This window comes from Agelaius phoeniceus, chromosome 18, assembly GCF_051311805.1.
Source record: "Agelaius phoeniceus isolate bAgePho1 chromosome 18, bAgePho1.hap1, whole genome shotgun sequence".
NCBI lineage: Eukaryota > Metazoa > Chordata > Aves > Passeriformes > Icteridae > Agelaius > Agelaius phoeniceus.
The window spans coordinates 8385117-8411795 of record NC_135282.1 but is presented as its reverse complement, the minus strand read 5'-3'; the positions used below and the strand labels follow the sequence as shown (position 1 = coordinate 8411795).

The window sequence follows — 26679 nt, the reverse complement described above, 5'->3', positions numbered from 1 at the left end:
CTGCAGCTTGTATGAGCATTGCAAAACTTAAGATCTGGAATTCCACCCTCCCCTGCCCAAAGGAAAAAGCAACATCATCTTTTCCATGTCAGGGAAAGGCACATAGCACAGCTACCCTAGGTTTGACAAGCTGGTTGTATCCTCTACAGTGCGTATCCTTCCCACAGAGTTCCTATAATTGGCTCCAGCGGGATTATTATGGAGCAGTCTCAGGGTAGATGCTAAGAACAGGTTCCTTTCTACAAGTGGTGATGCTGCACCAGTGAAAACAAACAAAGCAAGCCCAAACCCACCAAAAACCAGTACAGAAATAAGCCTGCAGCCTGGCAGGGATTTAACATAGGTTTTTCGACCCTCGTGGTGAAGTGAAACGTGCATAGCTTTTATCATATTGATGGCTGCATGTCTCTGGCTGTGTTTCTGGAGATAGAAATCTTACATTTAAAAAGTGAGAATACTATTGATTATCAGCCTTAAAAGATAAAAGGCCAAATAAAAAATACCTATAATACTTAATGCTGAATGAGAAAGAGCATAAAGGAGGACACAGGCCTGAGAAATGGAATGGGTTGTCATGGAAAGGACAGAGTATAAGAAGATAGTTCATTCTTCCTGAACATCTGCTGGGCTTAGGCCCAGGACAGTGTTCCCATCATTCCCACCTGAATACTTATCCCCACAACTCTGTAACCAAACCCCTTTCACACTCAAATAATAGATCTTTTGTATTCAGATCACCCTGTTCTGACTGCTTGTAGGCTGAAGATTTAAAAATCTTGTCAATACAATGAAGAAGTGAAATGTAAGCAACTGTTTGCCTACTGACCTGGGCTGTGCTCAGCCAAGAGCATTTGCTGAACTAGTCTGAACAGACCACTGTCAGCATGAACAGGCCAACCCACAGTTAACTACCATGCTTGAAGCACCCTGGGCCAGAGCTCCAGGAATTTGGAGCTCCCCCCTCTCCAGAAGATCACACTCTGCACAGCATTAGAGCAAGCTGAACTCTGGCTGAATCTCCCAGCATCACAACTCTGCAAAACCCTCAGCAATACCAGCAATTCTCAGTTTAACAGAGGCTGAATGCTGCATAAAGGTATTTCTTGAACAAGCAGCTCAAACACGAGGTTTTTCCCACCCAGATTACATCAATTTGCTTCTCGCAGCTGGGAAGCAAGAGCTCTTCTCCATAGTTGTATTCCCCTCTAGGGCAGAGTTTAGCAGAGAACTGCTTCAACCAAAGGTGTTTCCTACTGTTAGAACATCTCTGCAGTCAGAAATGAAGCTTCCTGCCAACTCCTAAACAGAGTGCTTGTATATTATACATTTATTGTCACTGCTGACACATAGGAGACTAGGACCACCCAAACCTCTACTGGGAGGAGAAGGGGAGAGGCATGGACATTGCAGATCTTGTCAGCCAGAGTCCAGCATTAAAAATTCCTGCATATCCCCAGAGCACAGTTGATCTCAGGAGCAGAGCAGTGGCACAAAACAAAGCTTCAGAATCTCATGACCACTTAGTAACCAGCAGTAGACTCTGGGCTCTTCTTCTCATCCTACAACTGAGCAAACTCAGTTTTAGTTGTGCCTGCCTTGCAAGTAGTAAAGGCAACTCCAATGTCCAATGCTAATCTAATTTAATTCATTTATTTACTCCCTATTGCATGAAAATAACAACAACATATTGAATGAAGTAGCTCAAAGGCCTCTTTGGTATGCAAAATTTCTGTTTCCCAGCCACCTCTGAGCCTGTACAGAATTCTCCCTTTACAATGCAAGAATTTAGGACATGAATAAAGGATCTTGCTGCCTCACAGTTAATCCTAGAGAGTGCCAGTCTTGGGCCCTGTCCTTCAGTAAGGTAGGCCACTTGGCAGGGGGTACATGGGGTGCCAGCCTCATGCTGAGCATCACTCTGAGGGCAGGAGCACACCCAGCACTGTGGAGAAGGAGGAATGTCATGACCCTGTTCCGACCAAGACTGTCCTACAGGACACTCCCAGCTGCAGCACAGCTTTAGGGCTCTGAGTCACCACAGGTACAAGCTGATAGCAGGTTGTGAAATGCAGTAATACTGGAGCAAATGCATGACCCTTTCAACTGTCCCTGCAACTGGGGAGGGTTCTCCAGGACAGGGATGAGGCAGGCAGCTGGAACTAGTGACTGTGACTCAGACTCCATAGTTACATGATTTGTTAGAGCAAACAAAGCCTCAGAGCACTAGGAAAAATGGGAGCAGGTTTGATAAAGATCCTCCTACCAATCGGCCCGTTTATTTTCATTTCTTGTGTGGACTCAGCAAACGTTTCTGCAGAGAGAAGCAGTCTGCACAGGAGCATCTGCACACACAATACTGCTAATATCATGAGCTTGCAATAGTTAACAGCAAGTTTCCATGTTGAGGGATGTAGTGACTGTCTTGGACCAAAATATCATCTCTCTCACCAGTGGTGAGCACAGTGTGCACAAAACAAGCATTGCTGTCTTGTTTTTTTTTTCCAGTAAGAAAATATCTCATTCCCTTTACCCATATCTACAGATCCAGCAACAGTTCTTAATATGAATGATACCTTAAATAAGCACTAAATATAGCATATTTAGCACTTATCCACATTTTCTTTTCTTTGCTTTCCCCCCAAAACTGACCATACACAGGCCTGTACTTAGCAAAGCAATCTTTTTAAGTTTCACTTTAGTGAAGTCTTTCAAGGAAACAACTCTAAGAATTGGTCCCAGCAGTATTAGGACTGTACTGCCTACCAAACATCCCTTCAAGTCAGATGCTTAACCCATCACCCTGAATCCTTTGTATTTGATTCTTTGCAGCCACCAAGAAGTCTCAGCACATCTGAGCCTGGCAATTGAGAGAAGGCCAGAAAGCCACTATTGCTTGTAAAAGCAGAAGGCCTAACAGACTCGAAGTTCTACAAACTGCCTGTATTGCATCCAAATGACCTAATGGGAAAGCAGAGTTTACTCACTTTCAAAATTCCTCATTTCTCTGGCTGCTTTTCCTCAACCCCTACTTCTTATTTTGATTGTTTTATTCCTCTGTCTTCTTCATTTTTCAACTTCAAGCATTATTTAAACTCAGCTCACAGACTGCAGGGAGGTCATTCTATGTATGTTTCCAAAATCCACCTTTTCCCAGCAAGGCTCCCATCCTACTGGCTTTGTCCTGCAGCCCTGCACAGCAGTGCTCCAGGGCTGCAGACACCTGGGGCACATTTGGCCAGCCCTCCCTGACAGACAGCTTCTCAGCCTGGGGGATTACAGCCCCAGGCACGTTATGAAAGGCAGCCCAGCAAGGTCATGGGGTGTTGAAAACTTTGCTACAGTCCAAAGCACAGGATCTTCCTCTTTTCCTTCCCTGCACACTATTCTTGTCAAGGCCAAGGATTTCCTGGCAGTCCTCAAAGTACACAAATTATAGGCTTTTGTCATGAATTACAACTTAAAACTTCTCTTCATTTTAAGAAAGTAGAAGGGGTGAAGCAAAGCAGGGGGAAAGGTACTTTTGCCTAAGGTTTGGTTTTGAAAAGGGGATTGACAGCCTATGTATGTGCTTTATCCTGTAATCTGAAAGCTGCTCAGGACAGGACCCTTAAAAGTATTTTATGCTGAACCATAGACAGAGCGAGAGAAGCGGCAGCTCCCTGCATCCGTTCCAGTCTGCTCAGCTTCTCCTAAATCAACACTGCCAGAAGGCAAGACAGCCCTATAACAAATTAGCACTGCTCACAATTTGTTGAAGTTGCTGTTGCATTGTTTGTTTATTTAAAACACACACACACACACAAACCTCCCGAGCCTGCTCTCTGCTGCCATCCCCCAAACTCCAGCTCTGTAGTCTCAGAGAGGCGAGCAAAGGCTGTGGATTAAACCCATGCAGAGCTACAGCCACTGTGCTGGGACTCTGCTTGGGTTTTGCTCTTTTACTACAAGCAAAACCAAAGAATGCCCACATTATTCCAGCCTGGAACATCATGCTGTAGAAATCCTTATTTCAGCACCTGAATAGGGAAGTGTTGTTAAGAAAAAGAAAGAGCCACAGGGTTGAAAGGACCCAGTGGTAATAAAACTCTTAGTGCTAATGCTATTTATGAACATCCAAGGGATAATCTGCACCCCTTATCAGCCCACAAGATTATAAGATCTTTAAAATAGGAAACATGTCTTACTTCATAAAGCACTGTATAAGTTTACAAAGCACAATATTAGTGGTAATAAATAATTGTCAAAGTCGAGCACAGAGGTGACTGTAAAACCTGAAGCACCATCACTGTTCCCATTTCATTCTGAGCTCTGTGTAGCAGCACATTCTTGCCTAAGAATGTACAGTGCTACTTGTATAGCACAGTGCATGCTTGTGCTGACTTGGTCTCTTATGCACCAATCTGGTTTTATTTTAAGGGATGATTTGTGAAATGTGCTATGCTTTTACTCACAGTGGAGAAAGTAATGTTTGATCATGAGGTGATCACAATGAGGGTGATTTTAAAGAGCTGTAATACATTCTTATCCTTGCACCAAACAGTTTAGTTTGCCAGCCTGTGTCAGTGTGCCAGCAATGATTCCTCTACACAGCATTTCTATCTGTAGGCAATTATCACACACAGAGCACCCTACTATCAGAGCAATTGCTCACCAGTTCCATCATGTAGCCTATAGAGACAGCTTCCCTTTTATTTCTCTTGGTTTATATGACAATAAGCCCTGGGCTGCTGCAGGCATAGTTTAGAGGACAGTAAAGTCAGCATCATCCACTCAAACACTTACATGCTTTCATTCAGGTTTATTTTTTTTCATTTTAGAGAAGTGTTTTTCTGTCTTATGAATGCTTTAATTTCTGGCTACTAACAGATAACTGCATCATCCAAAGTGTCCCTGCTCACTTGGGTTGAGTATGGCTTTCGTTTCTGGACAGGTGAATGCCACAGATACCACAGCTATCTCTACCAGTTTAACAACAATTAAGGAAATTAAGAGATTTTCTATTCAGATTGAGACCTTTGCATTGAATTCTACTGGTGCCAAAACATCATAATTTTATTCTTCAGATAACCCATGATTTATCAAATGTTTAAATACTCAAGCTTTAGTATTTCAAAAGCTACTCACTTTATATTTATCACCTAAGGAAATTACTAAGCAATTTTTTGGTGCAATTTTTCCCTGCCAGAAAAAAAAAAAATGCCTCAAAGAGCAGAGCTGAATGCATCACCCTCCTTCTTTCAGCATAATTAAAACCATCTCATTGGTAATTATTGTCCTCAAGTTGGGTGTGGGGGAGTGAAAATCTGTAACAGATTCTATTTTTAGAAGATAACCTTAGGAAAAACAGGAGGTACCAGAGAAACAGGCATGAGGGGTGAAGTTATGACAGTACTGAAACTAGCAGGAGACACAGGTGTACCAGGTGTCTGTGCCAGAGAGCTCTGAGAACACAAATGTGGCCACACCTCCTGCTAGATTTAGGCTTGGCTGGCAGGTTTCAGAGGCACTCAGAATTCACAGAGACAATTCACATATTTAAAAGTTTGAGCAAGAGTTTAAAAAAAACAAAACCAAAACCAAACCCACACTAAAAGGTTATTTTAAAACTTTGCTGGACCACTTCCCATGGAGTTCTCCCCTCTCAGCAAGGAAAGTGGTTAAAGGAAGGAGAACACAAACCAAAAAGCCAAGCAGAACCAAACCCTAAAAACAGCCAGAGAGGCTGGAACTTCCCTAACACAGATGGAACAACACAGCAGTTTTATAGCTACATAAATAGGATCAGAATCTGGCCCAAGGAGTAATACACATACAAACTTCTGCTCACAGCCACAACAAACATTGATACCACACCTTAGAGTGGAAGGAAAAAGTAAAATTTTTCCATCCTTACCACTTCCAGCAGAGCCCAGTGATGTAACAGCATCAAGAGACAGAGGCAGAGGATGCAGGAAGTTCTCTTAGTGAGGATACATAATGTATCCTGTCTTGGCAATGTGCGTTCCCAAACACCTGTACCGAGGGTCCAGCTGCTTTCAGCCCCTGGCTGCACGTTACTGAGCCACATTCAGTTCTGTCACAGAGAAGGGCTGGATCAATTGTGGCATTGTTCCCCCACAGTGCAGGTGCTCAGAAACACACACATCCTGAGGCTCCCCAGCCACAGGGATGTTCTGATGCCATCCAGCTTTCCCTGACCCACCAAGTCAGTCCACCTTGGCTTAATCTATTCCCTTCTCCAGGCATTTTCTTGGCAGGTACTTCACTCAAAGAACAGGTTTTAACAGCAGGAAAACCACCTCAAAATCCCAAACCAAACAAGTCAACACCTCTGAAGAACCTGAATAAGTCACATCCTTCTTATCACAAGGTATCCACCATCACAGATGCCAACATGGCTTTCACACACCTGCTTTCTCTGGAACCTCATGTAAGAGGCCTGACAGTAATGCCAAATCCCCAGACCCTTCCAGGAGCAGCCACTGCACACTCAGACCTACTCCAGACAATCAAAGTCTTATTACAGGGTATGTAATGTGAAAGTTTAATCTTGTGCAGGCAAGAAATAGCAGAGACTTGCCTATTGAAAAATTAGGAGGTATATAGTAATTAATCAAATTGATTTAAAAGAGCCAGCTGCCTGTGTGAATGCTGGCCCTGGCAGAGACAATCCCAACCCTAGGCATTTGCTTACAAATAGGCAAGGTGCTTTGGCACAGCTACTGAATCCTTTGAAAAAGTTGGTTTTGACATGTTGGAAAAGGACTTGAATTTTTCAGCTGCTCTCTAAGTAGGAGGCAATTGAGACAACACACCCAAGAACTGCAGCAGACACCACTTTAAAATTTGTCTTCATTATGTTCTAATTTTTACACAACTTTCTAACATTAGCAATAGCCAGATGAAATTTTTCATCTTACTAAAAGCAGCGGAGAGGTCAGGAAAACACCGTTACACATCATTTGTTCTTTCTCTAGTGATAGTCACAGTCCAGAGTCCTGGCCCAGGGTTTCTACTTATATTTTCCCTGTGATTCTTAAGCCAACCAACCAAATAGAGTTAGTTGTCAGGTTTAGTGGGTTTCAAAACAAAATGTGTATTAGAAGGAGGATTTTTTATTATCATATTATTTAAAGGATTTAGTGAGGAATCTAAAAATCTGTGGAAGGGTTTGTTGGAGGGGGATTAGAAAGAGAAGAGCCTTATAAAAACAACCCAAACAGAGGGTTTGTTCCTCTTCTCCACATAAAATCATAGAATCACTTAGGCTGGAGAAGACCCCTAAAATCAAGTCCAGCCATTAACCCATCACTGCCAAGTCCACCTCTAAACTGTGTCCCCATCTACACTTCCTTTGGATAATCTCCAGGGATGGCAATTCCACCATTTCCTTGAGCAGCCTGTTCCAATGCTTGATGACCCTTTCCTTGAAATTTTCCCTCATATCCAACCTAAATCTCCCCTGGTGCAACTTGAGGCCATTTGCTCTTGCCCTATTGCTTGTTACCTGGGAGACAAGACCAACCCCCATCTGGCTACAACTTCCTTTCAACCTTGTTGAACCTCACCCAAGTGGCCTCAGCCCATGGATCCAGCCTGTCCAGATCCCTCTGCAGAGCATTCCTGCCCTCCAGCTGATCAACACTCCCACCCAGCCTGGTGTCACCTGTGAGCTCACTGAAAGTGCCCTCAGCTCCCTTGCCCAGATTTCTGATAAGGACATGCTCACTAAAGCCTGCCTTCCATTAGGGAAACAAATCTAAAGACCTGGAAAACACTGCACTGAGACACATGGTGGGGAGGTTCTGGGAAGCAAAGCAGCAGCTGAAGTTATATGGAAATAACAACAACATTCACAGAAGTTCCCCTTGGATACATGTCAGCATGTGGGAATGAAGGATTAAGATTGAGTATTTGCATTTCCCAGTCAGATGCCAAGATAGCAAAGCTGGCAAGCTGAGGTGTTGGGGCATTCCTTGAAGGGAGTCTCCAGCCATGAACACCATGTGTACAGAGCTCTTCTGCTTGCAAGTGTCTCTTTCTCTCTCTCTAACAGTGAGTATTTTGAATTTTCAAAAATGTGCTCTAGGTTAGTGCTTATAAAAGTCAAGCATTAACAGCTCCAGCATAGCACAGGCAGCTGGGCAAGCTCTGCTGACAGACCCTTGCCAACACAACCCCAAATTAATCCTGTGCTCTGCTCCCAACCCACACACAGCAAGCAGGTAGTACCATGGTGCCAACTGCTTCAGTCAGCAGGTAAGAGCAAAGTGCCATGTTATTAACTCTTCTAAAGGCCACAGCAGAGCATTCTGATCCCTGCATACAACAGACACCTGAATAATTAGAGTGCAGGGCTGAATCCTCTGGCAGACATGGCTTTTAAAATAAGATGTAGCACTTCTGCATCATGGCCCTCTACACAGATCTCAGTGCTTTTATGCTGCTTTGTTAAAGGCCAGCATTAACATTGCCAATGATACATCACTTACCAGGTGGAAAAAAAATTCCAAACCAAACCACACAAAAATAGAGCCATCATTACAGAGGATGAGGCATCATGATCTGTTTTAGGGCATCCAAGTCAGAGTCATCACCTAAAAGGTCAGGTCTTGCCCTCTTTCTGCATCAGCCCTGGTCTGGCTCAGCCTCACAAACCCCATGGTCTTCAGGGCAGCACAACAGAGCAGGCAGCAAAGCACAGCCAAGGATCAGGAACACTCTTGAACAAAGATGGCTGTAAAGCCAAATCCTGCATGTCAGAGGTCACAGCAGTAACTGAGGAGTGTGCTTCAACCCCCAAAACATCCTCTGGTATCCAGGAAGGCTGCTGGAAATGGTTGAAAGATGGTTGTGGGACAGAGGAACAATGAAGAAAAGGTTCTCGGAATTGTTGTTGACACTGTGTGGTGCACGCATAGTGAGAAGACAGAGCAGAGCAGCACTGGGACCAGGAAGAGCTTCAAGGGAATATTCCTGTGGGCCTTTGGGCCTGAAATTCTCCTCTCCAACACCCCAGCCTCCACAGTCAGAAGTGAGATCAATGCCTAACTACACAAGATGCTTCCACTTTGTAATGACCTTCATTTCGAGGTGATTAATTGCTGTTGACTTCCTCCTTTGGAACTTTGTAGCAGCCCAGCAAGAAGGAAAGTCTGGACATTCTCCCCAAAGTCCCTCAAATGCATCAGAAACTGGAATCTGCTGCAGGCTGCAGTACGTTGTCTCAGCAGATTCAGTAACAAGGTCTTCTGAAACAAAGTACAATCAGAGTTTCTGCCTGGACTTGCCAAAAGACCTTAATGCAAATAGAACTGCAGGAAAATTAGGGTGGACTCTAGTGGCTGCCTCCCCCTCAGGGTTTTGCGTTTTCTGTTGGTTTTTTTTTTTCCCCCTTCATTCCTGATGAAATTCATTACAGTTGCATTTAAACTGAGGTTGTGATTTAAATTTTCCAAAGCAGGCAGGACAGGTTTGAAAGCCTGATATATCAGAGTGTGTGTGCTTCCTGAGAACCCAGGCAGTTGCAGAGCCTTCCCCAAGGGGTGCCTGGTCGGTCCCCTCACCCCCCTGACATGTTTGCTGTCACACAGGCCAGTGGATTCCTGGCAAGTTGAGCAGGCTTGCTCCTTACAGCCGAGCAGCCCCACATTCAAACATGCCAGTACGTTCCTTGAAGGTATTTACAGTTTACTTTTTAGTGCTACTTTAAGTTCAAAGGGGCTAGTAAAGCCCCATTAAGCTATTTACATCAAACTGGTTAGTTAATTATCCTGTTGCAGGCTTTAAATTAGCAATTTATAACCCCTTCCCTGGAGATGCCAGTATTTAAAAACAACTCAGCCAGGACATTTTGCAGGGTGCAGTTAAGGAACAAAAAACCCAAAAAACACCACTAAACCAACCCAACCCCCCCCCTCCCCCAAAAAAAAAAATCCCAAAACAACCCAGAATAAATATCTTCAGTTTTTGATTGCACAGATCCTAACTTTGGGAGAATCCAGTAGGAACAGGGGTGAGGGAGAGCCCACTTTTACCAGCTAGCAGGGATAGTGAGGCTGTGTCTACCTTAGGCTATGCAGCAAAATGTGATTTGCAGAGGCCCAAAGCAGCCTGGGAGGCACCACAGCTAAAGGGGGATGATTCTTTCCTTACAACAAGATATTCTGCTTCTCAGGAGCACAATCAAAGGTATTTTTACATTCATATGTACAAAAATGTGTCTGCCCACAAGGAAGGACAACTGTTTGAGGGTTTGGATTTGGTCTGAAGACCAGCATAAAGCTGCAGTCCTCTTTCAGGTTAGGATTAAAAATATATATATTTATACCCTCTTGTCATAAGGGTCAATGACCCCATGGGCCAAGTGAGGCTGGAGCTGAGGGGTTTCCATTCCCAGGATCTCCTCCCCTGCCAACAACCTTTGGTTTCTGAGAAGGAAAGTGTCATCCACTCATGGACTGGTTATTCCAGACCACCACACTCAGAGTGCAAAGCTGTTACAGAAGAGAATTACCACCCTCCCCCCAAAATACCTGACTGCCCAAACCAACCAGGGCCTGGAGCACAACCCTCCTCCTTATTTCCACCAGCCATTACTTCAGTTCTGCAAACAATTGACATACTGGATGTTTACCTGAAAATCTTATTTAAAACAAAGATGGGAGGGAAAGCCTGTCCAGCTACTATTTCCACACAACAATCTATCAAGTGCAGGAGAAGCCTTGGCCCCAATCCTGGGAGCTGTCCCAAACCAACAAACACTTAACACCTCACCAAGAGCAGGAGTCCGTGGAAAGAAGGGCCATGTGGAATGAGACTAAGGCAAACCAGGAGATTTCACATTAACATCAAAAAAAGGCACATCAAATTTGAGAGAAGAATTCCATTCTACTTGAAAGACGTGACAGACAGATGGAATCAAGTCATATGACAGACCCTGCAATTTCTTTTTCCTTCATCTTAATACATCCCCTTTTCAACAGCAAAAAAATTATTCTCTGCCAAACAAGTGTCAGATAAACTTCAAAAAGAGAGATAAAAATCTAAGCATTTTAATTCTTTATGCTATGCAATCATGAGATTTAGTTTCTATTTACTTGCTGCTTCTTATGGAGAGTAACTGTTTCACAGTAATTTTTTGAGATGGGGCAGATGGAAAGAAGAGAGAGAAATACACTCAGATTTCAAAGTGACAAAATATTTTTGTACAAAATTTGTAAGATGATATTAATTTCATGTGATTTACTGCTCTAAATTGCAAGACAGAGGTCTTATAATAAAAATACTGGTAAACACAACGCAAAATCTAAATTATCTAAAGGACCGAAAAACCCAACCCCACACATAGATGACATTCTCCGAATTCTCTGCCCTTTCCTGGGAGCTGTTACACCCAAACCATCACTCAGACCAGAGGCTGTTCTCTCCTGGAACCACCAGCCTGGCCTTTGAAACAGCCCGGTGCTAACAGGCTACAGGGCTGCCTAGTATCAGGGAGTTGTAAAATAATGTGCAAGTGGGGAGAAGGAAGAAAGCAAAGCCCTCCTGAGGATAAAATGAGAGTCTCCCCTGCTCCACCAAAACCTTCCACTTCCAAGGCATGCAATAGCCTGTGCCTAGAACAGGTGTGTCTCCTTAAATACCTCACATGTCACACTTGTGTCCCATGGACACAGTGCTGGGGATTATATTAGTACCAGTGCATACCAGCTGGAGCTACCCCCGCCGGTGTCCTGTGACTCCTCGCACGGGGGGAGCCGCTCTCGCCGCAGGCACGGCCCCTTTGCCACATGATCCCGGAGACAGACAGACAGACAGACAGCGACCCTACCACTGCTGCTTCCGAGCACTTGTGCTCCAGGGGCCGACCCAAGCAAGAGACCTCCTCCAGACAGGAAGGGGGCACTGCCGGGAGACAGTGAGCCAGGCTCCAAGTATCCTTTTCTTTCCCTCCCCTGCGCTTTTTACCAGCAAATTCTCAACCAATTCATGCCAAATAGACACGCTGAAGACCTCCTTTAAATAAAAAAAGATGCACGGCTAACAGAGCAAAGTCCACTCAGTCATTCCCAAGCAGAAAATGCTGACAGGGCACAATGCAGGTATGGCTAAAGCAGGATGGAGGAAGAACAAAGGAGAGCGAGCCTCATACATCTTCAAGTCAGTGCAGAAAGACACCCCTTGGCAATTTCAACCTAATTCATCACTAACCTTGGAGCATGCTAGCTGCTGGCCTAAGCATCTGGAAGAGATGGTAAGAAAATTTTTATGGCAGCAAACACATTAGTGACGTTTTTTGTGTCATGAGTGGCACAGATAATACAACAGGAAGAGCTACTTGGTTTTAGCTGTAGCTCTGCATCACAATTCAAAGGAATTCTTCAGCATGAAGATCTGCCCCAATGCCATCCATCGTGAAAGGATCTTGTAGTACTGATCAGGGAGCCAGAGCACCAGCAGATGTGAGAAGCTGCTGAGCAGCACACATGGGCTAAGAGGTGGAGCCCTGTAGGGCCCTTCTTAGTCCTCCTTAGCAGCATTAAATGCTTTCATTTTTCAGAGAACAATTCTTGCAACAGCTTTTAGGAGAGAGAGTAAAAATGAATGGACCAGTCTTGGTGAAAAGCCTAACTTACAAGGAATCTCATCACATCCATTAAATATTACACTGTTTAATTAATTCCAATTTCCAGGTTCCAATACACATCAGGTTTATCTGCTCATCCCTACAGTAACTGGCTCCAGGCATCACAGTCAGCTGGTGGGGATGAAGGCATTGCCAAGCCAAACGTTCTTCTCAAGTGCTTTTTCCAGCTCTGCTTTATAACCCCTCAAGGACTGGGTGAAACAGAGGGTTCAATGAACCCAGCTCATCAGTCCAGTGCAAGCTGGAAGTAAAGGGAAATTCTGACATACTTTACATCCCATTCATCTCTGGCCATTTCTGTTCAAATAAATCTAGAATAAGGGCACTCCATTATACTTCATTCTCAAACATGTGAGCAGGACCTCAAAGCCCCCACAAATCCATCTACCCCTACAAACACCTTCTTATTGCTGCCATTACTCAGTTCCAAGAGGCCTCGAGTCCGCAGCCATAAAATTCAGCATTAACTGCCAGGTGAACTCTTACTACTTAGCCAACTATTTATTATGCTGGCTCCTCCACTACCAGGCAAACATCAGCTGCAAATGCCACCCCCATGTTCTCAGACACCAGGACTTTAAATTCTGAACAGCCTCCCATAACCAAAATTTAGCATCTTTATGTTTTCTTTATTCTTTGCCAGCCACAGTGTTAGGGACTTCCTGGCCAGTTAGCAGCCAGCCTGGTAAGAGCTCTGAACTTCACACATTTGTCAGGAAATCTTAGAATACAGACTGTCCTGTACTTCTCAAGCAACTTGAAACCAAGTTAACAGAGCAGGCCTGGGTGCCCAAACAGACAAATGGAGGCCCAGCTGTATTTCATAACTGTGCCACATAGAAAATGTGCACTTCCAGGAACCTTGAGACTTGGTGACACACCTAATGCAGAAATGATTACTTAAGAACCCAGATTTAAAAATCCCCACATTTAGTACAGGAGTGCAATTATTCACTTTGATTTTCCACAAGCAAAAATTTTTCAGACTTTGGGAAAAACAAACTTTCTTATGAGCAACCTTCTGCATACCCAGGGCTGTGTGTTCCCATAGGGAAAGTCTGAATTTCTAGGTGAGACCAAAACAAAACAACTCCTTTAGCGGGAGTAGCTGAGAACAGAGTTGTCCACGTGCCTCTGTACAGGCCTCCATCCAAATTACCAACTCCTACTCCTGTCAGTACTTGCAAGCCTTTAATCCAAGTGAGGTTCTTCACCAACCTCCAGCTATTTCATGACGTGCCTGTCTTGGGGCATAAAATCCTAGAGAGTGTCCCCATAAATCAAGCACATTTGTTATATAATTGAAAAGGTTTTAAAGGAGAAAATGGAAAAAAATCCTACTGTTATTAAGAAGAAAATTAATTATCTAGAGCACAGCAGTGATTAGCCAGATAGCTATTCTGTTTTATTGAACAACCAGACTCATAATTAAGGTGTTTTTTCTTAAAATAATATATAAATAAACTACTGGAAAGTTTTACACAACTTTAACTGGTGGAATTTCAGAGTTCAAATAAATTACAAGCTATTTCACTGTTGGACTCTCTGTCTCTAAGGCCATAATTAATTTTAATGTTCAAATTTGTAGTAAAAAGACACGTGACCAGTAATAAAATAGGAAAAAACCTCTTTAGGGCTCTCTTGCCATTTGTATCAACAATACAGAATACAGGAAAATAGGAGGCCAGGTGCACTTATGTTCAAAGGTATCTTCAGCCTTACATACTTTGAGAAGTATTTTAAACATAAGAAATTCAAAATTCCCTTGCCTCCATTTGGGGGGAGGGTAATGGAGATGAGAGAGAGGAAGGGGAGGTGGAAAAAGAGATCAGCTGTTCCATTAGAGACTTCAGATATGAACACACAGAGGGAGTTTCCTTCATCTGTGTATCAAACCATTGCAAATACAGGAACAGCCAGGGCAATGCCAGCAACTAAATGTGCTTTTACTTATTTATTTATTCAGAGAGCATTCAGTGGTAGAGGAGACTGGATTTAAATACAAGTAATTGAAAGCTACCAATTTTAGTCTTGTTTCACATTTACACTCTAGGTCATGAAGGATGATCAGTGGCTGGTAACTACTAAGCCATATTGATTTAAAACCAAATATAATCTGCTCTCCATTTGGTCTTATTTTCTGCTAACCAGAGCTGCACTATCTCCAGCTGAAACATTTATTCCATTTCACAGGTATTTATGCAGCTGATATTTTTCTTCTTTTTATAATTTTAATAAACAGCCAATGACTTTCATTAGACATTTTCTCATTTGAATGATAACTCCTGAAAATTCAAAAAGTCATGATCCATTGAGAATTTTTTACTTCATTCTTGTATCTACCATACTAAGCACTTAAGTCCAAACATGTTGAACATTTAAAACAAACTCTTTCAAAAAGAAAAGTAAGCTGTAGCTGATGATTTAAAACTGAATTCACATTGCCTTGTCCTTCAAAATCTAGAGCTACCAGATGTTGGCCTCCCATTAGATCTAGTTCTTATTCACCAGCTTAGAAAAGGAGAACAAGCAACCTGAATTTCTTAAGCTTTCCCTGTTTTCTCAACTGAAATATTTTACTGATTAATTTTTTTCTTTTTAAATTTGCAAAAACAGCCGAAAGGTTGCTTTGCAAAGGCAGCTTCATCAGCCAGAATAATCTCTTGCTCCTCATGTACAGGGACAGACTTTCTGCAATTGAGCATTCTGTCTTTCCTTAAACCTTTGGCAGAACACAAGCAGTGCCTAAATAAAGACAGATCTAAGCTCATTAAGATCTGTGAAAATTGCTTAAGACAGCCATTGTCATTTCAAGTTCCTCTTCCTAGTTATTAAAAAGATTGTTCAATTCAGTAGCTCTTAGTTGTTACATCTACAGTGGATTTGATTTTTGTGCAATACCCCACAAACTGCCATCAAAGACCACTAAAACCAACAAAAGCAAGAGATGATGCATCCATTTCCTACCATACACATTCTGCTTCACTCTTCTTGGCTTGTGTACTGAGAGGCTGTGATTGCTTCTGTCCACGATTTGTTTAGCAATTTATACTAGAGAATAATCTTATTTCCAAGAAAAATCTTAATACATATGCCAAAATAACAAGATAAAGCTTAATTTGCTATCAGGAAGATGGCAGAGAAATAGGAGACCTTCACCTGATGAAACACAATGTTATGTGCAAAGTCCAGAAGAAACAGGTTTCCATTAAACCTTCCCATGCTACTTTCAAATTCATTTTTGCCTTCATAATCCATTATATTTCTCAAACCACTTCTACACTAAGTTCCTTATTTGTTTATTCCTTCCCACAATAGCACTTCCATTTATAAAATTCACACTTTAATTGTTTGCACAGACCTTTCAAGCTAAGGAAACCTGAAATGAAATCTTTCCTTTTGCCAGCTCTGTGGTGGAGGATGCTGTTCAAGTTCACCTATGGCCACATGTTCATCATCCACTAATCTGGCTGAGATGATAAAGCAGGAAAGGTAGCACTGTATTGGACACGGTGCCCTGGTCCTACATCATGCTGGACCAGTGTCATGTGTGCAGCTTGGACACTGAGAAAATCTCCCTGCATAATTCACCAGCATTGCTGGTTTCAAGTTTTGGCTAGAGAGCAGATGCACAGAATGCATCGTTCTGTTCTTACAGATTTTTGACAAAAGAAAGTCTGGATGCACTGAAGGAATAAACTTCTTTGCTCCTTACTATAAACAGTGATTTTGGTGGTGTGAAGGGGAATAAAACTGCACATCCTTTCCTTAAAAGAAAGATGACTTGTAACTTGGAAAGAGTCTAATGAGAACACTAATTCCCTTCCCTAATGAAGTTCCTTGTCCAGTATTAAAGGAAAGTAGTCTTCCAGTAGCATTTCAGCCACCTCAGAGGGTTATTTAAAAAATAACATAAGGTTGTGATGTTTAAACAAGCTTTCCACCAATTACTTAATAGCATCCAGAGGCTTCAAGTAAGAAACAGGACCCTTCATACCAAGCAATTTATAGTAGCAATACACAGAGTGAGGCAGAGGACTTGAAGGGAAGGAAAATGCTGGGGGCAAGGGGAGAGGGGAGGTAAAAACCACAAGTAAGATTACTAAGTATATCCAAAATCTAAAAACCAATGCCCTGCACCAAAGCCCTCTGGAAACACAAACATAAAAAAAAAAAAAGAAAAAAAAAAGAAAAAAAAAAAGGGTAATTTCTTCCCATCAGATCAGACCCAGAGACCCAGCAGCCCACTCTGGAGAGCTCCTGCCCTTTGCTACCCCTCTGGTAGCCTCGTGCCCTGGAGTACTCCTGTGTGGCAGGCAATGACAGCTGACAGGTACAAACTCTTCTGCCCCAGGACTGCCTGGCATGTGAACTCACAGGGCTCTGTGAGCTGGAAGAGAAATCTCCCAAGAGAAGAAAGGAACCCTTGCTATTTTGCCTAGAAAAGCCTGCTCCAGAGAGCAGAGCCGTGCTGGGCGGTGGCAGCGCTGCAGCCGCTCGCTCTCCTGCTGGGGCAGGGCAATGCCACGCTGCAGTGAGCTCAGCCCCTGCTCCCCTCAGCTCCTCGTGGAAGCGTTCCAAGCTACTCAGCTTCTGACAGCTCTCCAACTGCTCTTCCACGCGGTATTGCTTTACATTACATTGCTTTCCCTGCCAGGAGGCACTGCTGTATTACAGTACAGTCATCTAGCAAAATGTAAAACTGATTCTTTCACCTCCCAAATATCAAACGACTGCTGCTGCTGCACTCACGGCTACAAGCCCTCCTCTGTGTTACACCTTCCTGCTTTGGTGCACATACAAGGGATTTCAGTACCTTCTCTTCAGCCTCCTTCCCAACTTTCTGCTTCCTCCCAGTCCTTTCTGTGCAGGGCAGCCATCCTCAGCTTCCAACCCAACCTAGCAGTGTCACTGCTAGGCCCAAGTCATTAGGTGCATTTTCAGTGACTGTAGCACCGAAAGTGTGAAAAGTAACTGGAAACATTGTAGTTACTTACACTTCATTAACAAGCCCAGCTTCCTGTCAACTCAAAATTTTAAAAAAGATGCTGGCTACAGAGGCATTTTATAACACATATACATTTTTAGGCATTTGACTCCTAATGCTCTTCATTTCAGTGTGCTTTACATTACCTGTGGGCTGCAAGGCAAAACAAGCTGCCTGCACTGCAGGGTAGCTGGTTTCCTTCCTAGTTTTCACCTATAAAAATAGTCAAGTTATAAGAGCAAAGGTCTAGCTCTCTCTATTCTTCAGCAGTAGCCAGAATAGGACCAAAAAGAAAAAAAAAGTGAGGGATGGCAGAGAGGGAGGAAAAGTAATGGCATAGAATACAGGCAGTCTTTTTCCTTCTTACACCCTGTGCAATTGTTAAAGATCTCCTGATCCAGAGGTTGCATCCAGGCCATCACTTTTAATAAGAACTTATCTGTCCTTCATCGATTTTTCAATCTGTTTAGACTTCTGCTATCCATAACACCCTGTGGCAATGAGTTTCACGTGGTAACTGCTGCTTGACAGAGTGCCTCCTCTTTGCCTGCTTTGAATCAATTTAGCAAACACAGGAACTGTGAGGGATCACTCCCTACTCCCCTTGCCATTTATGACAATACAATGCATCTGCAATTTCTGTAATAAGTCATCTCTTCTCTATGGCAAAGGGAAATCACAGGAACTGACTTTTTTCTCTGGACCTTCCCTAGCCCTCCACTATGATTGAAGGTGGTGATAAAAACTGCACAGTGCCTAAGACACTGGCACACCATGGATTTACCCAGCAGCACACTGATGGTTTCTGTTTGGTTTACCAGCTTGGGTAAACATCCAGAGTTTGTTGTTTCTTCAGGGAGTACAGCATTTCCTCCCAGCTGCCCATTCGTCTCTCTGCAAGCATTTTCTGGGGACTCACTTCAGAGTGCTCTTAAGTAATCTGCTGAGGTAACAGGAGACATTTTTCTTCTCCCAACAACTGCTGCCAAAGTTCTCTCAATTTTTTTACCCAATTCAAGTCAGTCAAAATCCCAGCTTTCAAATCCCTGCCATTTTTCAAAGTCTTCCCAAAAGCACAGCAGTTTGCAGTCACTCAAAGCTCATGGCTACCTTCTTTCACCTGTACACCCAGCAAGAAGGTCCACAAAGCAGAGAAGCAGAAAGGACGTGGTTCTCTCCAGCAAGCAGGGGGAGCATTGTTGCATTAAAGTCTATACTGACAAACCAAGGAAACTTTCTCAGTCTTGTCCCAGCCAATATCCTAGTCCTAAGAAATTTCCCAGGAGGCCCCACATAACAGTGACTGTCTGGAGGGATCAGTCAGACTTGGCAGTGCAAAAAAATCACTACCCTGCCTCATGAGCCCCTGCTAATCCCAAAAGATGTGCTTCACCAAACAGAGCTGCTCCATATAATTGCTTGGCTTATCTCCCCTCTCTTAGCAGAGCTACCATGGTTCCTAAAGGCCTCAAAATTAATGACAGATATGCTTGCAGATTTAACCTCCTTTACCTGTGCAATGCTGTGTGCATCACTTGTTCACACAGCATTGCCATTCACAGTCCTCAGCTGCGGTTTCTCTGTGCTTCTTATAAACAGCTCAAGTGCTGCTGAATTAGCAAACACTGGGAGGAAACATCAGAGCAGCTTGTCTGACCACAGTTTCAGAATTTCTGGCAGGCAGTTGTAACATATCAGGAGAAAAATAACAAAAAACGAAGTTTTAAACTGAAATATTGAATCTCATCATACCCAACCAGAAAACCAAGCAGGTAATTTGAGCAAACAGACTCTCATGAACACACAGTTACCAAAAGTAGTTCAAAATACATTAACAAAATAATAGCAACAGACGCATTTTACTTCCACACTTACAAACCTCTGCATTTGAATGAGGTAAGTATAGAAATAACAACCTTTGTACATTGAAAAAATCTACAACTACCCATGAGCATAAGACAGTGTGCAAAAGCTGGGGGAATAAACTAGTCCAGTTCAGCATATTGAAACATTCCTTTTGGTTATCTCATTTACTGAATATTTTGCACATAGTGCCTACAAAAATACACTGGGTGTGTTAAGATCTGTGAAGAATCTCTTTCCTTCGGTTTCCTAAGGAAACTACGTGGGATAGAGCATCCTTTTACTCAATAGGATGAGAAATTGCACCAAATCCCTTATTGGAGTTCTGACATAAAGGCAATTCAGAAAGTCAGCCAGAGACCTGCCCACACCCATCACCATGACTTTCCAAGACTGGAATGAGAAAAACTTGTGTTTAAGTTTCACACTCAGCTTCAAATGTCAGCCATCTCTATTTTCTCCTTGGAAATACATGTACAATATACACACACATTTATACGCACATGTACAACTCCCTTTTGGTATTTCTTCTGAAATCCCCACTCTGACACTTCTCATGGTGCTGAATCTGAGAGATGGTTCCCCAGTTAATGAACCCCCTGTATTATAAAATGCTGCCATCCCATGAGGGATCAGAACCAGCCAGGAGCTTGAACACAGAGAACACAACAGCCTGCTCACAGTAAGCAGAAAAGTCATCACTGTAAAGCAGTTTGCAAAGAGTGCCTTAAACACACAAGAAAGTGGCAGTCTGTTCAGAGCTACACCAAGCAGGGAAAAAAGTTTGAGTCACTTGAGTCACAGAGCTAGTTCTTTGCTCTTCTCCAGAAAGGAGTGCACAAACAGGTGAGGAAGCAGATCATATCTCCTGCCTTACACTTGGACACCTGTCGAGGCTTTCAGCTACAAAAAGTCAGCATGCATGTTTGTTCACATCTCCTTTCTTTGGTAACAACTGAGAAGCTGCATTCTTCTCAGCAGGAAAGTATCCAGCTCCAGTTGAACTTGTTTCATAGAATATCTGACAGAGAAGAATGAGGGAATGAGGATGCCCTCCTTGAGATAAATGTTCTGGCCTCTTGTGGGCATAACTCTCCCAGCATGAATTGACAACTGATAATGTTATCACAGAAAATGCATTTAAGCTCAGTTCTGTTAATAAGGTCCTCTCCTAGTTGAAACTAAAGGCTCTCTGTTCACCTGGTATCTTCCAGTTTATCCTGCCATTGCTCCAGAAGCAGAACTACTACTAGTAAGGAAAAGTCACCCATAGTAAGGGAATGGACTCTACTTCTAAGTCTCAGAAAAGGGATAATGGATGAATTGACTTTGCAATTTGAGAAGGGTACTTCTTATCATCTAGGATATTTGCATGAAACAGCTTCTCCAGCTCTTGGTTTAATGAATAAAGGAATCAAATCTCTCAAGACATGGTGTAAATAACCACAAAGATTTGCCATCTGAAACAGTTCTACATAGCTCTCTTTCCATATCCACCATTTACAAATAAAGATTTTTCAAGCGATCAGCTGGGAGAGCTGAAGTGGGCAGAGCTCATTGTGTAGCCAAATTGAATCATCAAGGAAAAATTTGGAAAACACAATGTTGAAAGTCTTGGAGACAGTTTGCAGTGGCTTCACTATGCTCAGTTTTTCCTTAAACAAATGTTTTTCTAGCAAGCTGGTAATTTTCCTATTGTATCAAATTCCTTCATACGTACTTGGGAGAAAATTTAGTTGATCCATGAACATTTGCATGGCTTATTTTAGCTGTGAAAAAAATTCAAGTGAAGCAATGAAGAAACTTGCCCAAAGTGAAACTGGCAATTGCAGAGCTCAGGAGAGATCCCCATCCTCACTCCCCTATCTCCTTGCCATTCTGCAGCTACAGGAAAGCACAGGCAAGAGGCCCTCAGCTGAAGGACAGTGGTGGAGTGATCTGGCTTCAACCACCTGAGCTCAAGGTGCTGCTCCCAGTCAGCAGCAGAATCATCACATCCATCCCTTCTCAGGGAGCCCAGAGCTGCCCAGCAGGGAGGATCTATCCACGGGCCTAGGCAGAAAGTAGTATCCAAGGTACCTATCATGGTAACATCTAAATGCAAGTATCAGAGCACTTTGCAGACAAAAAGGGCTTTCCCCCAGGCTGTTTAAAATTTGCATGTTCCTGTGTAGCACTGAAGACAGCAGCAATGGTGATTCATTAAGATAATGATTTAAGTAGGAGGCTTAAGAAAGTCAGGGTGGATTAACATCCAGAGGGCTGCAGTTGGAGCTTCTCCACTCGAGGCTGCCACCTTCCCTTTTAAGGGAATGGAGGAATTCCAAAAGTCAAGAGAACTATGAATTGACAGCAGCTATATCACAACTACAATGTACTGAAGCACAAGAGCACCACCTCTGCTCCAGCCCATCCTTCTTGGCAAGGACAAGCACAAAATTTCATGCTGCAGGAAACTTTTCATGGCATTTTAAATTATTGGCAATTATAAATTACTGGATTTCCCTTACCTTGATTAATTTGTTAGTGGAGGTTCTCATCAAAAGAAAGGGATTGTGGGAATTTCTTTTAAACCAATTTTCTATCCACCTTAAAAACAACACACATTTTCTTCCAATCAATTGTCTTTCCCCACTATTGAATAATCAGATGGGTTTGATAAATTGATTGCTCCCACATAATGATGTAAATATACACATTGGGAAAAAGCACACAAGTCCTTTCCACACCCCAACTTTTAATCCAATTGTGATCAGTTACAGGTTGAGACATGCGTTCTGTCCGTAACACCAGGCTAATGCTCAGACAGTAACAGGCAGCTCAGACTTCATCCCTGCTAAGACAGAGGCCTTTGTACCATGATTTTCATGTTTACTTTCAGTTGCCTTTTAGAGAGATGTACAGACAACCAGTCAGGCTATTCTGCTGCTCACTGGGAATGGCTGCATAGGGCACCCGGTGTGAATTGCCCACTCACCGCTAGCTGAGCTTGGTCTGAACGTCTTCTAGGCACTCTATCCCATGCTGATTCAGAACAGAATAGCTTCCTGGAATGCAATTACAGAAACAGTGAGGGTTTGTCTCAAAAAGGGATTATTCCAGAACAGCTAGTCCTCATTAACTATTCCAAATGGCCTCTTCATTAGGATGATGAAGTTAACTGAGAATAGCTCCTCCATTCAATTTGTAACTTACCTTGGTCTCAGTCAATGACCCTGTTTAGATGAGCCCCTGGTGCAGCACCACACACCCCTAACACTGGCTTCACCAACAGAAACAGACTCACAATCAAAGTAGAGCTGCTGCATGGGCACATCTCAGCTGAGTTTGTTTTAAGTTGGGCAACTAACAGGACCAGGAAATAGGTTTAAAAAAATAGTTGTTTCAATTACAGATCTCATCAGTACCGCCTGTGACATTTTGTACTTTACTAGTATTAGCATCTGCTTTGTTCGAACTTGGTTTATTCCTTAGATATAGGGAGACCTTAACAGCAGGGAAATTCTGAGTTCTGGAACTTCTTTGTTTATTAAGTTCTTAGCTTGCAAGATTTCTCATCCAAAAGGGCTGAGAAAGTACCTGGCACATCTTCGATGCTTATTGAATACATTAAATAAATCAAACGTTTTATGATAAAATTCCACTCCCCCACACCAAACAGATGTGAGTGCAAGTCAAGGAGTCTTGAAAACTCGCACTAAAATTGATTTTGCTCCAGTTTTCCCCAAAGGAAAGAATTTGAGTATGGGTTGAGACAAAAATATGGAAAATTTAAGCTATCATAAACAACTGAAAAGAGAAATGGAGAAAAATCAGAAGCCAAAACTAAACTTCATATTCAGCATGCATAATTTATATTCTCCTCAGTGTTCTACATGAGAGGCATTCCTGGACTCACATGTAAAGTGGGAGTCTTTTTTCTTGGGCACACCAGACTTCTAGAGAAAAATGCAAGATACCTTAATGCTGGTGTCTCCTGCCTACTCGGGGGAAATCACAAACCACAGAGATCCTGAGAGGATGGAAAAGACAGGACCCAGCACAGCTGAGAATGTCAGTACCAAAGGGATCCTGTGTCAAAAAATAGGTGATCCAGTCTGCCATAACTTGATCACAGTATCAATACTTCAGCTTTCTTGTGCATACAGGCAATCTTAGTCCATGTACATGTGGTGCATGAGTGCAAAACCAGCACAGTACATAATATTTTATAAGCAGCTTTTATGGGTTCTTTTCCCCATAGGAGAGAAAGTTAAGAGAGACATGATAGAAAGGGGTAAGGGCAAATATAAATATTTGCAAATCAAACCAGGGAAAAAAAAATCTGAAAGAAACTGAAACCACTTCCAGTCTTTCCCTCCAATAAATTCCACACTCTCACGGTCCCTGGCACCACTTCACAGTAACCCCAAAAGATATTCACCTGCTCCCACAGCACTAAGAAACAAACAGTGAGACATGAACAAAGAAGCTCCCACCTAGGATGACCAATGTAATCCCCTGAGAGCACATTTTGAGGGGAAAACCTTACCATAAAAGCAGAAGAAAAACAAACACACACATGCACACACACAGCTCCACTGCTGTGCACCATCAGCATCCTCCCCACTTTCTATACACATCCAGTATCAGGAGATTTATATTCAGGCCAAAAGCTCATGCTGGCAGGAGAGGAAAGTAGTTTGGAGAAGAGAGGGGAAGGGGAAAAAAAGCCTACAGTTTCTTGGCTTGTGATCAGCAGGCTGGATGCATTCTGTGGAACTAGGCCAAAGCATTGGTTATTATATTCAAGAGAACATCTGAATCCCAGCTCAAGGGAGCCGAGTCTGCGGCTCTCATTTATGCTGTATATCAATTGAATATCAAACCACATTTTCCGCCTTCTGAATAATAAAGCTTAATAGTTTGGGACTCCCATATGGTCTATTGTTAAAATATTTCCAAACACTGGCTGCTGCTTTATTTCTGAAGGAAAGATTTCTCTTTCCTCTTTAAGCTTTACTTGTTTAAAAGATGCTTGTAGCAAAAGCTAAATATATTAATCTTTTAAATATTTCCAGAGTTTGAACTAGGGCTAAAAATGAGGGGATAAGGAAAAGAAAATACATTTTGAAACTAGCTTTTTTCTTTTTAATGTCACATGCAAATGTTTGTTCCAGGCAGAAGCAGCTGGTGCCACCAGGCTCTGCTGTTCAGAACAGGGGGTGCAGAAGCTTTCAGAAGCCATGAGTTGCTCTAACAAAGGAGGGACCACACAGACTCAAGCCATTCACAAAAGGACCCAGGCTGATTATTTGACTATTACTTACAAGGAAGCTTGGCCAGTAACGTAGGCAATAAATACTGGAGAAACCTGTTCTGTGCATAACCCAGGTTTGTCTTTTCACAAGTCCTGCTCTCTAATTAGCTACTCATTCCTCGAGGGCACTGCTGATGGATGGAGTGTATCAATTTGGTTTACTTTTAAAAGTCAAGAAACTTGCTAAATAATAAATACTTTGCAGTGTTAGGAACAGTCACTAGTGCTCCTTCCTAGTCCCACCAGAGAAGGGTATTCCTGTGCTTTCTACTTTGCAGAAAAAGACTCGGGCAGAGAGTCTGTAACTCACGAGGGCCGCAGTGCCTGCTCAGAGCTGGGATGAGAACTCAGCAGTGCTCAGCTTTTGATCCTGCATTCACCCCTGTTCCATTTGCACAGAGGGACTCAACTGCTCTGCAAGCAGAAGTGAAACCCTGCAGCACTGCCTGGCCATGCACTGCTGTGACCCCTCAGCCCCACCTCACCAGCCCCTGAGCTCCAAGGAGCTCCTCCTGTGCTCTAGGACAGGAACTCTCGGAGTGGCACCTTCCACACACCTGCTGGACACTCAGCCAAGCACAGGGTGCTGAGCCAGGCACGACCAGCAGTGTAATAGCACAGAACAGGGCTGTTCTACAGCCCAGGGAGCCAAGTAGAAACTTCTGCTCCCTCCTCCTTATCTTTTGTTCTAGCCCTCATTGCTGTTTCTCATTCCTGTCTCCTACTTCCCTCCTTCCGCCCATGTGTTCCCCTCCCCTCCATGACCTATCTGCCCCTCCATCGCCTGCTCTGCTCCAGTGTACAGGGCTTCAGTCAGCTGTCCCAACCCTGAAACTGGTTGCTCTTACTCACCAGCTGCCTCCTCCCCAGAAAGGAAGAAATTCCAGTATTTCTACATTTATTCTCATCCCAATTCAGGCAGAAAAACTGAAATTAGAGACTATGCAGAATGGAAGTTCACAAGTTTAAAAAGAAAGAAACAAAAAAAAAGGAAACCTATTTGTGATCATCAGTGCATTTTGTGTCATTTGAAATGGAATATTTTACATTACTGAAACCAAAGTTAGCTCATTTTGGTTTGGTGACCTGACCTGAGAAATTTTGTTCTGAGTCAGTACAATGTTGAGCTGCTCTTCTTCCCACAGTGTTGCACTGCCCCAGTCACTGCAGCCTGGTAGCCCTGGCCCACTTCTGGGTGAGACTCCCGTGCTGGAAGGCACTTCCCAAAGCACACACTGAGGTCTCCTGTGGCACAGCACGGCCCCTGGGAGACCTGTGCTGCCATATGGCAAGGCCAGGGCCCCTGGAGCCCAGCAGAAAAGGTACCTCAGTCAACAGCTCTCTCAGCAGTCAAGGATGCCCTGGAATCCAATGCATCGTTTTGAACCAATCCCGAGTGAAGCCTTTTAGATCAGGTTAGAGAAAAGCAAAACAAAGAGGTATTCCCATTCAGGCAGCATATACAGGTCAATATAACATTTCTGGTAAAAGCTAGTTTCTTAATTTTACGGGTGATCAGAAATCTAGCATTGTGCTTTTCTAGGAGAAAAACAATGTTTCCAATTTAAAGAAACGACACTGTTCCCTGAAAAAGCCACTTCAAGGAAAATTCAGATCGGTCTCCTACTGACCACAGCAGCATTCTTACAAACTGGCTTAAAAATAATACCATGAACAAATCTCACTCCTGCAGAAACTTCCTCAGCAGGGAACTTAAATTATAGCAATATCAGCACCCTTCTGCCTCCTGCACAGCTCCTGGCATGACCTGAGGACTGCAGGATTTAGTTCATCAGCTGAGTTTAACGACTAGTTTAGAGTCTGACAAGTATTGAACCAGGGGGTTTGCAACAGATGTCTGACCAGTCAATACCTTGCTGC

At 43.1% G+C, this 26679-nt stretch overlaps 1 protein-coding gene across 1 annotated transcript in view; it reads right to left on the bottom strand.

Annotated features, from left to right (window-relative positions):
- Positions 1–26679, bottom strand: part of HIC2 (HIC ZBTB transcriptional repressor 2) — a 70788-nt gene that overhangs the window by 8351 nt on the left and 35758 nt on the right. The gene's annotated exons all lie outside the window — the stretch shown is intronic.